This window comes from Numida meleagris, chromosome 6 (assembly GCF_002078875.1).
Source record: "Numida meleagris isolate 19003 breed g44 Domestic line chromosome 6, NumMel1.0, whole genome shotgun sequence".
Classification (NCBI taxonomy): Eukaryota; Metazoa; Chordata; class Aves; order Galliformes; family Numididae; genus Numida; species Numida meleagris.
Window position 1 is genome coordinate 41,623,521 of NC_034414.1, and position 13,396 is coordinate 41,636,916.

At 36.1% G+C, this 13,396-nt stretch overlaps 1 protein-coding gene across 3 annotated transcripts in view; it reads left to right on the plus strand.

The window, feature by feature from the left end:
* Window positions 1–13,396, plus strand: part of NRXN3 (neurexin 3) — a 1,003,017-nt gene that overhangs the window by 974,743 nt on the left and 14,878 nt on the right. The gene's annotated exons all lie outside the window — the stretch shown is intronic.

Here is a 13,396-nt window from a genome sequence, read left to right on the forward strand (position 1 = left end):
ACTTGTGTATACAACAGCCACAGAGGATAATGTAGAGTCAACAGTAAAATTAGCTACAAAACAGCATTCATGAAGTATCTAGGTCTTAATATGGCTACAAATTAGCTGCACATAAGAAAATATTTTTGTTCTAGCTAAGTATGTACTCTTTGCATCAAATATTTCAGTATGACATAACCCCACATACACAGACATACATTTCAGGTCTCTTTAAGGATTTGGGCTTTCAGATCAGTCCCAAGTCTAAGTACTTCCGAAGTTCTTAAATATATCCATATCTTCTGTTAGTTTTCTAAGACATAAATTTCTTATACAAATATGCCCAGCAATCCCTTAGGCATCATACTTGAGAGTTGCCTTGATTTGTTTCCTGGATATGTTCCAAAAGAAAGTATTAAATTGTAGGACAGTTTAAGATTTCTTGGGCTATAACTATAAGGAAAGAATTTGGTGGTCATGCGATATTAACTGGCATTCTGGCAAACCAGTGACATGCATTTTTAGCTGATGCTTTGTAGTTGTGTACACTGAAGAAGGGAGGAGACACTGAGATTCCTGTGCTGCTCTCTGTCTGTAGGTAAGCAAAAGTATATGGTCATTTTATGATGCCATAAATATGCAGGAAACATTTAATACATGGATTTAAACAGTAGACAGTGAACTATTCCTGCTCTCACTCAGATTATTGGACCGAGTTCTGCTACTGAATTAGTATAAGAATCTGGTTCGTGGCTGTTTCTAAATCCCTCACGATTTAGAAAGACCTCTTCCCTCGAGACTAACTTTCAGAACTAAATAAGTTTAGCTTTACATAAAAAAGTGTAGCTGGGCTGATTACAAATGTCCATCTTCAGTCTTTGCAAAAAACACATAGTATCCTTCTGAGTGGAGAAGGTGTAGGAGCAAAGGAGAAGGAGCGGAGAAGGTCAAGTAGAGTTGCACAGAAAGAATGCATTCAGTGATATTGGATGAGCTGCTTAGCTCTGGAAGCATCAAAATATTCTTTAGATCAGAATGTGAAAAGATAATAAGCTTACAATAGACACCTGAAAAATTCTTTGCCTCAAAGAGCTGTGGCAGTTTAGCCCTCTGATTTCCTTAGCTTCTGATACCTGTGTTCTCGTATTTGATAGATTTCTAGCTCCTCAGTGCTATAAAAGAAGCCCCATTAATTAATTCTTACACACAAAACCAAACAGGATGGTGTGTGGTGCTTTGTCAGTGGTGCCTATTTAGGCTTTTTCTTAACATACATTTCCTTTCTTATTTCTGTAGCTTCATTTGTGCCCATAGGCTTAGACTGAGGGAGGTTTTTGCTAGTACAAACGCCTGGTAAAAGGGAAATGATACAACAAATTGACTAATTTTTTAAATAGCCATAGCTTGTTCTTAACCAGTCTCAGTCTGTGTTTGTGTATGTATTTCTTTTATGGAAAAATAATTGAAAGTTGGGAAGATTCTTCTTGGTGTACAGACATATGCCTGAACTGCAGATTTTTGCAGGGCTTTTTTTCCTTTTATCTATTTATCATATATTTATTCTATATTCTAGCCAGAGGAGAAAATGCTGCCAACACATCCTGAAGTTAAAAGCAGATGCATAGCTAACAGTGCCCTTTTTGCTATTTTGTAGGTAAACTTTTTACAGAAAAATGAACACTTTACAGTTCAGAGAAAATCCTCTATTTGTTTCTTTTCAGTGATATTTTTGTAGTATCAGCTACTTAGAAGTATGTCATTAGTATCCTCGCCCAAGCATACGGAGCTGAATGACCCCAAGAGGGTGCTGCCTGATACAGAAAGCAAACTCACAAAGGTAACAGCAGTTTGGAAGACCTGGTTATACTGTGGTGAAATGCATGTTCCTCATCCTAGTTTTGCAATCTTTGCTTATAAAAATACAGAAAGAAAAATATCTCAAATAAGGAGGGATTTTTTATTATATTATTCTGTGCGCATAGGCCAGTAGAGAATCCTGGGCATTGACAGTGTTGCTGGACAACTAGGTAAGAAGAAGCATCTGCTACTGGTGCTTGTTAATAACAAGATATATTGATAGAGTTGTGTTGCAGTGCACAGAACTCAGATAATATGGAGTTCACTGTGTTAGGTAAGGGATGTACCATCAGTTGGATGGAGTCTGAGGACTAGAGTGGCAATCTCAGAGGTTAGCCTGAACCCAGAGACAGTAATGCAGCCCTAGATCCAAATTTACCATCTATAGTCTTGCTGTGTAACACACAGGGTAATATTCATTACCTTCACCAGCAGCTTTTGAAAATGCAGCATGAGAACAAAATGTGAGTAAACACAATTGTGTTATTAAATCTGCTGAACGAGAGACTTGTTGCAAAAATGCCTCCTTTTTTTGAATGTGGGATTTTTCGTTTGAAAAATTCTGCTCCCTTGGCCCAATCCTTATAAGAGGTCTGTAACTCTAGAAGGTCTGAAAATACAAAAAGGCTGCACTGGTAATACTTTTTAACCTTTGTTTTCCGAGGAAAAATTTGCTAGATGTTAAATAATATAATACTGTCTGTGTGGCTTCATGTGGGAACATTTGGCACTCAGTTTTCAAACTAGAACATCTACTTTTGACTATTAAGAGCTAGAGTTTTGAAAGGACTTGAGAAGTTTTCTTCTATGTTGAGCAGTAAATGCTGGACCCACATTTTCCAAAACACCGTTTCTGTTCAAGCATCTATGTACTGACCAAGTGGGAAAAAATTGTTTAACATTGTTCAAATCCTCTTTTGAGTCTAACAAACACAAAGATTTCCTTTTCAAAATCTTGTCATCTCTTTAAGTGTCTCTGGCTCCTGTTGTGGTTCTTTCTTTACTTCTTTTGATCTTTTAGGCAGTAGAAGACTTTTTCAGTCCCTCATGCAGTGAGTTAGGCATTTATCATCAGATAGGGCAAAGGTATTTATTTAAGTGGCCTGACATAGTCTGCACAGTTGGCAACCATACCGCATGTCTGTTTTGCATCAAAGAGAAGGGACTCCATTCTAATACGCTGAAGGGATATATTTCACTGTTCTGAAAATCCAGCTGCAAGTCATGACAAATACTGATTAAAATTCAAAGCTTAAATGCCTCTTTGTGAAACTCCCTCAGTACAATTAAACCAGAGGCTGGGAATCCTGGTAGGAAGTGGTGTCCAGGGACACTAACTTTGAAATCTGACCAAATAAAAATCCCCACGTTGGTCTACATAGCCAGTCTTTTGTGATGCACAAATGAATCCCCAAAACTATCCTATGTAGTCCAATGTTCTGCTTCCTATAACCTGCATGTTCTGTCCCTGAGACTACCCTGACCAGGTTTTTTCTTCTTTGGTTGAACTCCTTCCCTTCTTAACATGCTTACTAGAGGATGTAGTAGATAGTTCCAGTGCCAGTCTTCCAGCACAGGCATAGTACATTCCAGCTGTGCTGGCATTCAGCACAACCTCAGCACTTCTGAAGTAGGAATTAAGTGTCTTCTCATACAATACCTCTCAGAACTGGACACTTTTCAGTTACTGGGCTATTTAATTTTTGTATTATTTATACTTATTTGATTTCCCTCAGAATTAATACTCATCTCTCATCTGCTTCAGAGGTACTGTAGCCCCTCAAGTTAATAGGAACCAAAACATCCTACCTGTTTGCTACTACTATGTTTATAGAAAAGTACCACTAACCATATTTACAAGGTAGACAGTCCCATTCTTTCCAGATATTTCAAGCTCAAAATAGCCACCCACTTCCACTGACTGGTGGTAGCATGGCCTTTAAGATTGATAATGGAGTGATCGCATTGGCACTCCTGGTGGAACCCTAGAGTACATACATAGCTTTCAGCTCATTTTTCCCATTTCCTGGAAAGATTCAGCGAGAACAGGGTCCAAATGTTTGGCTTTTCCTAAAACATCAAGAAAAACAGACTGTTTTCCTGGGACATGAGTTTCTAAAAAGAAGGATTCTGCTGTCAATATTATGATTTTCACACAAAGAAAATATGGACATTGTACAGGGGAACTGAAAGGAACCTGAGGACACATCTAGGACATTGAGTTCAAGTTAGAGTCAGGTAGGAGTGGGTAGCAATAACTTCTCAAACTGTAAATCCTTTTGTATCATGGGAGCAACTGGTCACTCAGTCTTAATGGTAATTTTGGAAGGTTTGTCTGCCCAAAATCATATGGGCTTAGTACCAAATACTACTAACTGTATTGTTTGCAATTTTGAGTTGTCACTTACACCAACAAATTTGTTCCTTCAGAGAGTTCACACCAAACTGATAATTACCTCAGTAAGTGGCTCAGTTGACCTAGATTCTGATATCTTATTAGCAGCAGTGGGCTCCCAGCGGTAGCCACGGGCAGCATGTCTGAATAACTGCTCGCCTCCATGAACAAATATTCAATACAGCAATCCCTTTTTCAACACTGTAGAGTGTATATATATAAGAATTAATTCTTTTCCCCTTACTCAAGTTGATTAGCATTTAGAAGAATAAGCCCCATCTAAGAGAAAAAATAACCACTCATTTTGGGAATACACGGTCCAAAATAAGACTGGGAATCTGGAGTTCTTATGTGTTATATGCATTTTATCCAAATACAAGCTCATAGGTTGAGAAGTATGTCCCAGTATAGCTTAAAACCTCTCCTCACCCTTTTCCCCTTCTGACCTCTCCCAGAAATGCAGAGAACCCGCTGGAATGTGCTTTGCCCTCTCTGGAGAGGCATGGAATGATCCCCCCCGCCCGCCAGCCTCTCTCCTTCACCCACCCCACTCCTTGCTTGCTGTTCTGTTTTTCTACTTTCCCTAAATGCAACTTACTTTAAGCATGCATTATTATTAACATCCTACAGTAAAATTAAGCTATTTTATAACCCATTTGTCGATCTCAGCCAATTTCTTCTATCTTTTTCTATGTCTATTTATGACGTACATCCAGACTGCACGTCCTTTTTTTTTTTTTCTTTCCTCTCCATGTTTATTTTTTTAAAAAGTGATGAAAAATAAAAGATGTATTAAAAAAAAAAGCAACACTGGAGGGTGGTGGGGTTTTGGCCAACAATTGGAAACAAATTTAAATGAGAGAGGGAGGGAAGGGCAAGGAATCAAATTCTTAAGGAAAAATAAATATCCAAATGATGAAAGTGCCCCTAGACTGCTTTGTCTGTTCCTTTTCAATGTGTGCATCTGGTTCATTCATCTTTGAAAGTGTGTGGAATACTTTTTTCTTTAAAAATAAAATTTTAAACCCCCACAATCGTTCTTATCTCCCTTCTTACTGGGAACAGAAGTGCTTTTTCATTTTTGCTTTTTTTTTTAGTATATCTCTACATAGTTATATTTTGATGTATTTCTTTTCAATGGTTGAATTTCTATCTTAGATTTGGTTTGTTCTAATCTAATAATGAAAAACAAAAACAAAAGAGTTATGAATTGTTTTCTGCAATTTTTCCCTCTAATTCCCTCTTTAAATAAGGAACTACTTCACTGTCAGAATCCCACAGCTGTATTTTTGAGATTCTCCAGAGAATCTGAATGCAAAAGCTATCTAAAGTGAGAGTGGGGAAGGGGGTGTGCCAACACAGTCATTACATTTGAAACCGTGACTTGATGCGCTTGAGAAATGATTGTCTCAAATTACTGAGAGTACTGATATCAATATGATGGACTTCAGAGATGTGATTCTTAAAAGAAGGAAGCTGTGGGTAGCTACAGATGAAGTTGTTCCAATTCCAATGCATAATACTTGTTTCCTTGTTTTTTTGTTTTATTCTCTGGTTATTATTATTATTATTATTATTATTATTATTATTATTATTAGTTTATGTACTTTTACTGCTATTTTTAGTAGGGAAAAGTTTAAACTGCTTTTATAATTTGAGAACATTTAATGAAAATGTAAATATTAATACTATAATTATTAATTTTTTGTAACTTGCATGTTGAAGAAGTTGCAGCTTAGGGTTTGTGAGATTGTCAATGTTAGAGTTCTGTTCTTTCTTTTTGTTGATGGGCATGAATATGCTCATTTGTTTTTGTATATTGCCCATCCCTTCCTTACAGCCAGAAGCTCTAATGCTGCTAGATCACTCCGTACCGCCCTTACATGGACATGGCAACTGACTTACACATTCACTCCCATCATCTTCATCTCCTGTGTAGTACACTCATAGATTTTTACAATCCCACTCCACCCACCCTAGCATTTTTTCTTCCCATAATTCCCCTCCACCACCCCTTTCTTTAGCATTGTTAAAATTTTATGTGCAGTCATCCATTCCTTAAAACACACACACACAAAAATTATAGAAAAAAAGAAAATGTTTAAAAAAATATATATCAAATTGAACAAAAAGGCAAAAAAAGCAACAAACATTGCTTTTCAAAACCATTATATATATAGATATGCAAACAAGCAGAAGTAAAATCTATAAAATGTACAGGATTTTTCAACTGTAATATGCTAACAACTTTACATAAGATAAAAAAAATTACAACCAAAAACAGCAGAAAAAAAAGTTTGAATTTGTTAAGGTGCAAGATTTTTTTCTTTTCATGTTATGTGGTGTGGATGTATGTGTTGTTGCCTCCCTGTATCGCCCTTTGTTGTAAAACAATTATATTAAAAAAGAAATAATAAACATTTTGCTAAAAAAAGTTTTTAAGAAACAACAACGAAAAAAAGCAAGTTACAAGAATGTGGCAATGCTACTTGTCCAAGAGCATTCTTACACAACTTTCTTTTGTAAATTTTTCCTTTCATGCCAAAAAACATGCGGGCAATTTGTTGATGTAAGTTGACTGTTATGAAATCAATGTGGTATGCTTTCTAAGTATTTTTATGTATTTTTGATTAATTTTTTAAAAAGGTATTTTTTTATTTTCTTCAGTTTTTTTTTCAGTTCATTTAGATTTTAACTTTTTTTTGCTGATAAAGTGATTGACTTATGTTTTTCCTTTCTCTGATCTTGTTGCTGTGGCATTTTTCTTTTCTAGTACATGATTTTCTTTTGGGAAAAGTATATAAATTCACTTATTTATTTTTGAATCAATTTGTATTTGCCTTTATGTTATGCGCTCTTTGTGTATTGTCGATTACCGGATTGCATTCTGCATAGGAGGGGGTAAAGGAACCTGTGGCAGTTTGCTCCTGTTCTTTATCAGTCTCTCTCTCTAGGCTTTTTTTCCCATTTCCCCTTCCCAAAATGAACCACCAGTAAAGCTACTTTCTTTCAAGCTACTTAATTTGAATGTAGCCCAATGCTGTAGTTTTCCTTTCAAAGGAAAACCGATGAGACTTCTTGAGAATTTCAGTAGCTCTCAAGGTCTTCTTATTGCAGTTCTTCATCATTCCTACTCTATTCTAATGAAAGTGATTTATTTCTATTAATTTTCTTGATTGCTGATTATCTGCCTAATGTCCAATCTAATCGATACTCTCAAGTGTACTCTTTCCAGGTAAACACACTCATCATGTTATGACTAGTAATAGGCTTGCTAGTATATTCCAGAAAAAACTATGTTTTGGCAGATACTTCCCACTGAAAACCATGTCCTGAAAATTTCAGAAGAAGCTTGGGTTGATTTCTTTAAACAAAAATGAGCTTTTGGTAAAAGTAAGAAAAGGCTGTATTCTTTTATAAGCATGCATGTTTTAAGCATTAGCTGTGCTAAGTACTTAGAAGGTATTTTAGGTTCAACTTGCAAGTCCCTTAAACAACTGATGTTGAAAACAGAAAAAATTATTTAACTGAGTAGGAAACTGTCACCAATTAATCAAGAGAGTTCAAACTAATAATGGGATATGGATAAGGGCACGTTCCAGTTGGTTCAAAGCAACTCAGTGTCTGGCACCAAAATACTTTTGCTCTGAAATCCTGCCTGCAAAAATGATCAACTCCACTACAAGAAGTACAGCTTTAATCACTCTGAGCACACCATATTCTCCAGAAAGAAAAGAAAATATTTGAGATGAAATGTTGCAGTATTCCATGGTGGGAAAGATATTTTTCTCTCTACTGCTGACTGTCAATTCCACTTCAATCAGACTGCAAAGGGTAGAAAATAATATTAAGAAAGTTCATCTACTAGGGTTTGTGTTAGCATCGCTGATTCTGTGAATATTTTCCCCTTCTCATTCTCAGAGGGCTCAAAGGAGAATTAAGTAAAACACCATTAGATTGAACTTTATGAACTCAGTAATTTAATAAGAAATTATTGTCACTGATATTGCTTTGATTCAGAGGAGGAAAAGGTAAGAAATTATTTTCTATGGCAAGTATTTCATGCTAAAAACAGAGTCAAATTTCAGAGGAACAACATAAGAATAAAATACAAATGACAAATTTTGGCTGCAGAATTTGGATGTAATTTAAAAGCTCTTGAAATACAGCTGGAAAAGAGAGAGACGTTAAGAGTGTGTCCCCTATCAACACCACTCAGATTTCATCTCTGTACACCCATTATACTCTTATCAGTTTGCTTCCTGAGACTCCAGTTAAGTAGTTGTGGCTGTGAAGATGAAAGCTGGCAGCTGCTACAGTTTTTCAGTTTTTATTTTTCCCTTTTTTTAGTGCCCTCTGCGTTCATGATTCACCCACAACATCCTTACAGTTTATAAGGCTTCTATTAAATTTTTAACACACTGTGTTTTCCAGTGGCAGAGAACTCTTACTGGAGATCAACCCCAGAGGTATGAATTATATATCTATAAATATACTCATACAGCAAAAAGCAGGGCAGCTTCAAGGCTAAAGTAGACCTTTTATATCCCCAATGATCTTGGTAGTTTAAAGAAAAGCACAACTCTGTGAAAATAGTATATGTGCTAGATTTAAGGGCTCACTTTTAAGGAATATACACGCTGTGTGTGTTTCAGGAAATGAGAAAGCCAAGAGAAGCACAGGGCTGCTTGGTACAAGGTTTCCCACGTCACAGACCTCAGTTCTCACAGTGCTGCTGCCTGTTTGCTGTTCAGTAACATTTTTGCAATTCTGCTGTTGATGGGCAAACTAATTTTGTATCTATCTGTATCACTGCAGAGGAAACCATTTTATCTGTCTCTCTTCCATTTAATTCTTGTCAATACAAGCTTTTAAAAAGCTTATTTCTTATATGGAACTATACGTTCCCTTCTTGAGAGAGAAAGCACAGGTCTGGAAAGTCCCTGTGAAATCTTTGGAGTTCAAAAGCAATCCTGACAGCATACCACTTAACTGGTGCTCAGCAGCCAACAGTAAAAAGGGGTGGAAGAAACCTATAGCTACCAGAGAACAGTCCATATCATCCATGGAGCCAAAATCTCATATGAATATTCGTTTTGAATCCAGGGCCCAAAATTCAGACAGTAATATGAAAACATTAAACCTTCCTCAGATGTATTTTCCTTTTCCAGTTGTCCAGTAAGGTGTTTCAGAGCCTCCTCCTTAGCTTTCTCCAGAGATTCAAATCTTTAAAGCACTTGTCTTTCACAGGAAACCTTTCAGAGTCCGGAGCTTACCTTTAAAGCTACTTGGAGCCCTGGGCAAGAGGTACCACTTCTCCATCAAAGGGTTCACTGGCTCTAGGCAGCTTCCTGCTGTCTCAGCTGTCATTCTGTGAAAGATGGCCCCCCATGCATGCACACTCATCATCTGCCTGTCATCCAACTCCCTCTTGTGTTTCTTACAAGTAGAAATGTAGTATCAGTAACACAGATGTTTCAAGGTACGGTATGAAAATTTGCACTTGTTCCCCTCTATAGATGTTTGTGATCATGTTTCTCACACTTTCCGGGGAGCTTTTCACAATTTAGACTTGCTGTCATCCTTAAATAACACTTCTTTTTTCTTTTCTTTTTTTTTTTTTTAGACTGAGAGGCATTTTTATCATGTCATTTTAAAGAATGTTTTAACTCCTCTATAAACCACATACTCCAAAGAAATAGTGTATGCATACTATTAGAGATATAAGTTCTGTCTTTCTGTGAGTTTTGCATAGGTGCCTAGCATACCAATAAAAGTGTCCACATTTGACACTTACAGAGTGCTTTTTCCAAGTTACCTTCTCCAACATGTCTCACAGTTTTTTCCATTGCAAACAAAGAAAAATCAAACATTCAAACCATCACTACTACCCTGAAAACCATCTACCAGTTACTCCCCTGAAGTATGTTGTCTTAAGTAAATGTAGCAAATGAACTTCTTAATGGAGAAGTGATTCCTAATTAAGGACTTTTAAGACTTTATTTATTTAGTGTAATAAGCAAAAATAGTATGACTCACTGGACACCAGAATAAAACTAGAGATGAGATTAAATAATTGTAGGGGAAGTCAAAGTTCATCCAGTATTCCTGGTATGAAAGGTATTTATCTTCTTCCATTCAATGTTAAATTAAAACTCCATAAAACTCATTCTTTATTCAGTCCTGTTGTTTCACCAGACTTGCTGGAGGAAAAAAAGTTTTGATCTGCTCTCCTTAACTTATGTGAAACCTCACTTGCCCTAGCAACTCAATCAATCAACTTTTCTTGACATTTCAGGATGACCATGTTGGTGTTACAGTTGCAGCATTCTTGATTATTGACTCAAGTCCCTCACAGAAAAAAAAAAAAGGAAAAAAAAAACCAAAAAAGTGTAGAACTATTACCTGCTTTTAAGGCAAGTCTTACTAGGAGAAAAGAAAGATTTTCATATTAAATGTGAGATGTTTCTGATTCCTCTGAGGAAATTAATTGTAAATAGGACAAGAAGAATTCATTTTCAGATGAAAACTGCCCAAAATATTGCCCCAGTGAGTGGCAGATGAGCTGCATACTAAAGTCATGTGTTACTATAATAGATTTTAATAACTGAGGTACTTCAAAGCTTTAGATGAGCAATTAAAAGCTGCCAAACTGTTTTTTTTTCCAATTGGATGTCACAGATGGTGCATGAAATTCACAGATGAATACTGTTGTTTAACAGCAAAATGGCAATCTTAACAAAAAAAATCACTTAAAGGGACACTATCTACCCCTTTCAGGAGCTTAAATTCCCCATCCATGCAAGTTGATTTAATAAGCACTTAAATTATATCATTTTTATTCATTTTTTTTGCAGACTCACAGATGATATTTCCCTCTGAGGTATACTCCAAGGTTATCTTGAGACCACCTGTTCGCATAGATCATAGATGCCCTACTCTGACCATGGATAGGGCTTCTGGACATATCTAAATCATATTACATGCTCAAATTTGCATTGAACAGAAAACAGCTCAGATGCATAAACACAAAATGCTGTGTACTCACTTGGCAGACTACACTTTTTGCTTTTTCCATATTTTTTGCTGTACATATTTCTTCCTTGTCTCTTCAGTAAGAGGAGTGGTATGACCATGCTGAGGAAGCTCAGAAAACTAAACAGGATATTCAGATTGGCCCTTTTTAGCTCATTTTAAAAATCGCTCTGCATGAAGGTATGATAAGAGAATATGTAAAGTGCCACATTCCTTATTTTGGCCTCATTTTTACCCTGGTATCTGTGAGTTAATTCTGACTGTTTCAATTGATTAAACTGTGTCAGCACTTAGTTTCTCATTAAGGATAAGAACAAGCCATATTGCTAGTTCAACTATACAGATTTAATCAAATTGTTAAGTACCTTTTTCAGTATATTACTATCTTCAATATGTGATTTGTTCAAATATATTGCTTTCCAAATATATTTAGAATGGATTATGATTTTATTCCTTACAAAACTTCCATGGACATTTCTGGCAGTATTCAACAGGAAACAAGTGCGTGTAACATATAGTGCAGGTAGAAAAGAGCAGAATTTTGACTCTAATGTCATTCAGCATCATAGCAATGCCAGACTGTTCATTAACAATTATGAATATGTAAGTAAAAGCTGGAATTATTTATTTAGAATCAAGAATTCTTTTTTGCATCTCTTTCTTTAAGAACCAGAGAGTACAAATTAATGTTTTCCTATAAATATTTAAACATGAGTTGTGCTATTTCCAACAGATCTGGATGATTACTCAAAGTGTCAAATAAAAACTTCAGTTTAAATCAACTGGCTTAAGTGGCTAACCAAAGAGAAATGGCTGAGGGAAAACTTATACACAAACTTTCAAAAGCAATATGACGACCTAAAAACATGTCAGCAACCTGCATGTTAACGGAAGACCATGCAGTCTCAACTCAATGAATTAAATAAATAAATTATACCTCCATATCAGAGTAAAATGCTGGAGTGTTATTCCTAAGCTCAAAAGCAGAAATAAATACATTAATTTTACAATACATAAGACAAATAAATACTACTCAACTAAGAGTAACAATACTGCTGCACAAAAGTCAATCTTAGAAATGACACGCTGGTTTTCTTGTTTCAGGTTATACTTCGGTAATAGCTAAATTAGTCTAATTAGCTATAGCTAAATTAGACTTCCAGAGTAGGCTATAAGCCTACCTCATTTGTAGTCCTTTGTAGGCACCTAGCCAGCATGCTGGGAAAAAATAGCACTGGTAGCGGTGTATCTAGAAGTAACAACAACTGTGAGGACAATTTTTGCTGTGCAGATTCAAGCATTGATTTGGGTCATTAGAATGCTTATTTAGTTGCATCATCAATCACAATTAATTTTTTCCTTAAGTTGTAATCAAATTGTACTAAAAGGATATAAAGAAGATCCAAAGTTCAAGATGATATGACATGAGTAGCCCAAGAAGACAAAAGGCAAGGGACATGTCTAATGTAGAACAGAATGGTAAGACTAAAAATAAATGAACAAGCTTTGAGTAGAGCTCTGTACCTTCATGGACCCTAGTAAGTACCTGGTTCTTATTCCATATCTCACTTTCATGAGTGTTCTCACAATTTAAAAACCAGGCAACAATCAAGAAGAAACAGATGAATGGGAAAGGCCTTAGGAAAAAGCTTTAGAAAATGCTACAAAGGGAAAACACACTTGATTATGAGAGAAGAAATAGCAGTGCTTTCTTAAATGAAAAGGACCAGAGGAGAAAAAAAACGGTAAGATGAACAGTAAAATCTCTCTGAGAACATTGCTGTATTGGTGGTCTAAAATAGTTCATTTTGACAGTCTTGAAACCAATTGCTCAAGAAAGATCAGCGCCAAAAACTGATGCCCACAGAGTCACTTGAGAGTATCTTCAAAAGCAAAAATTTGAGTTTCCAAAAATGTATAGCATTTCACTATACAAACCTAGCATAGGCTAGAGTGAAAGAAAATGGAACACACGGTTGATCAATGTCAGAAGCAGAATGGGAGGCAAGAATCAAAGAAACCCCCAGGAAAGTTGCTGGTAGTGTAGCTGGGCAGGAAATCTGAGCCCTGACACTTTTTCATAATGCCCAAATCCTTGTACTGCCCATAAGAGACTTGAAAATGGTGTCT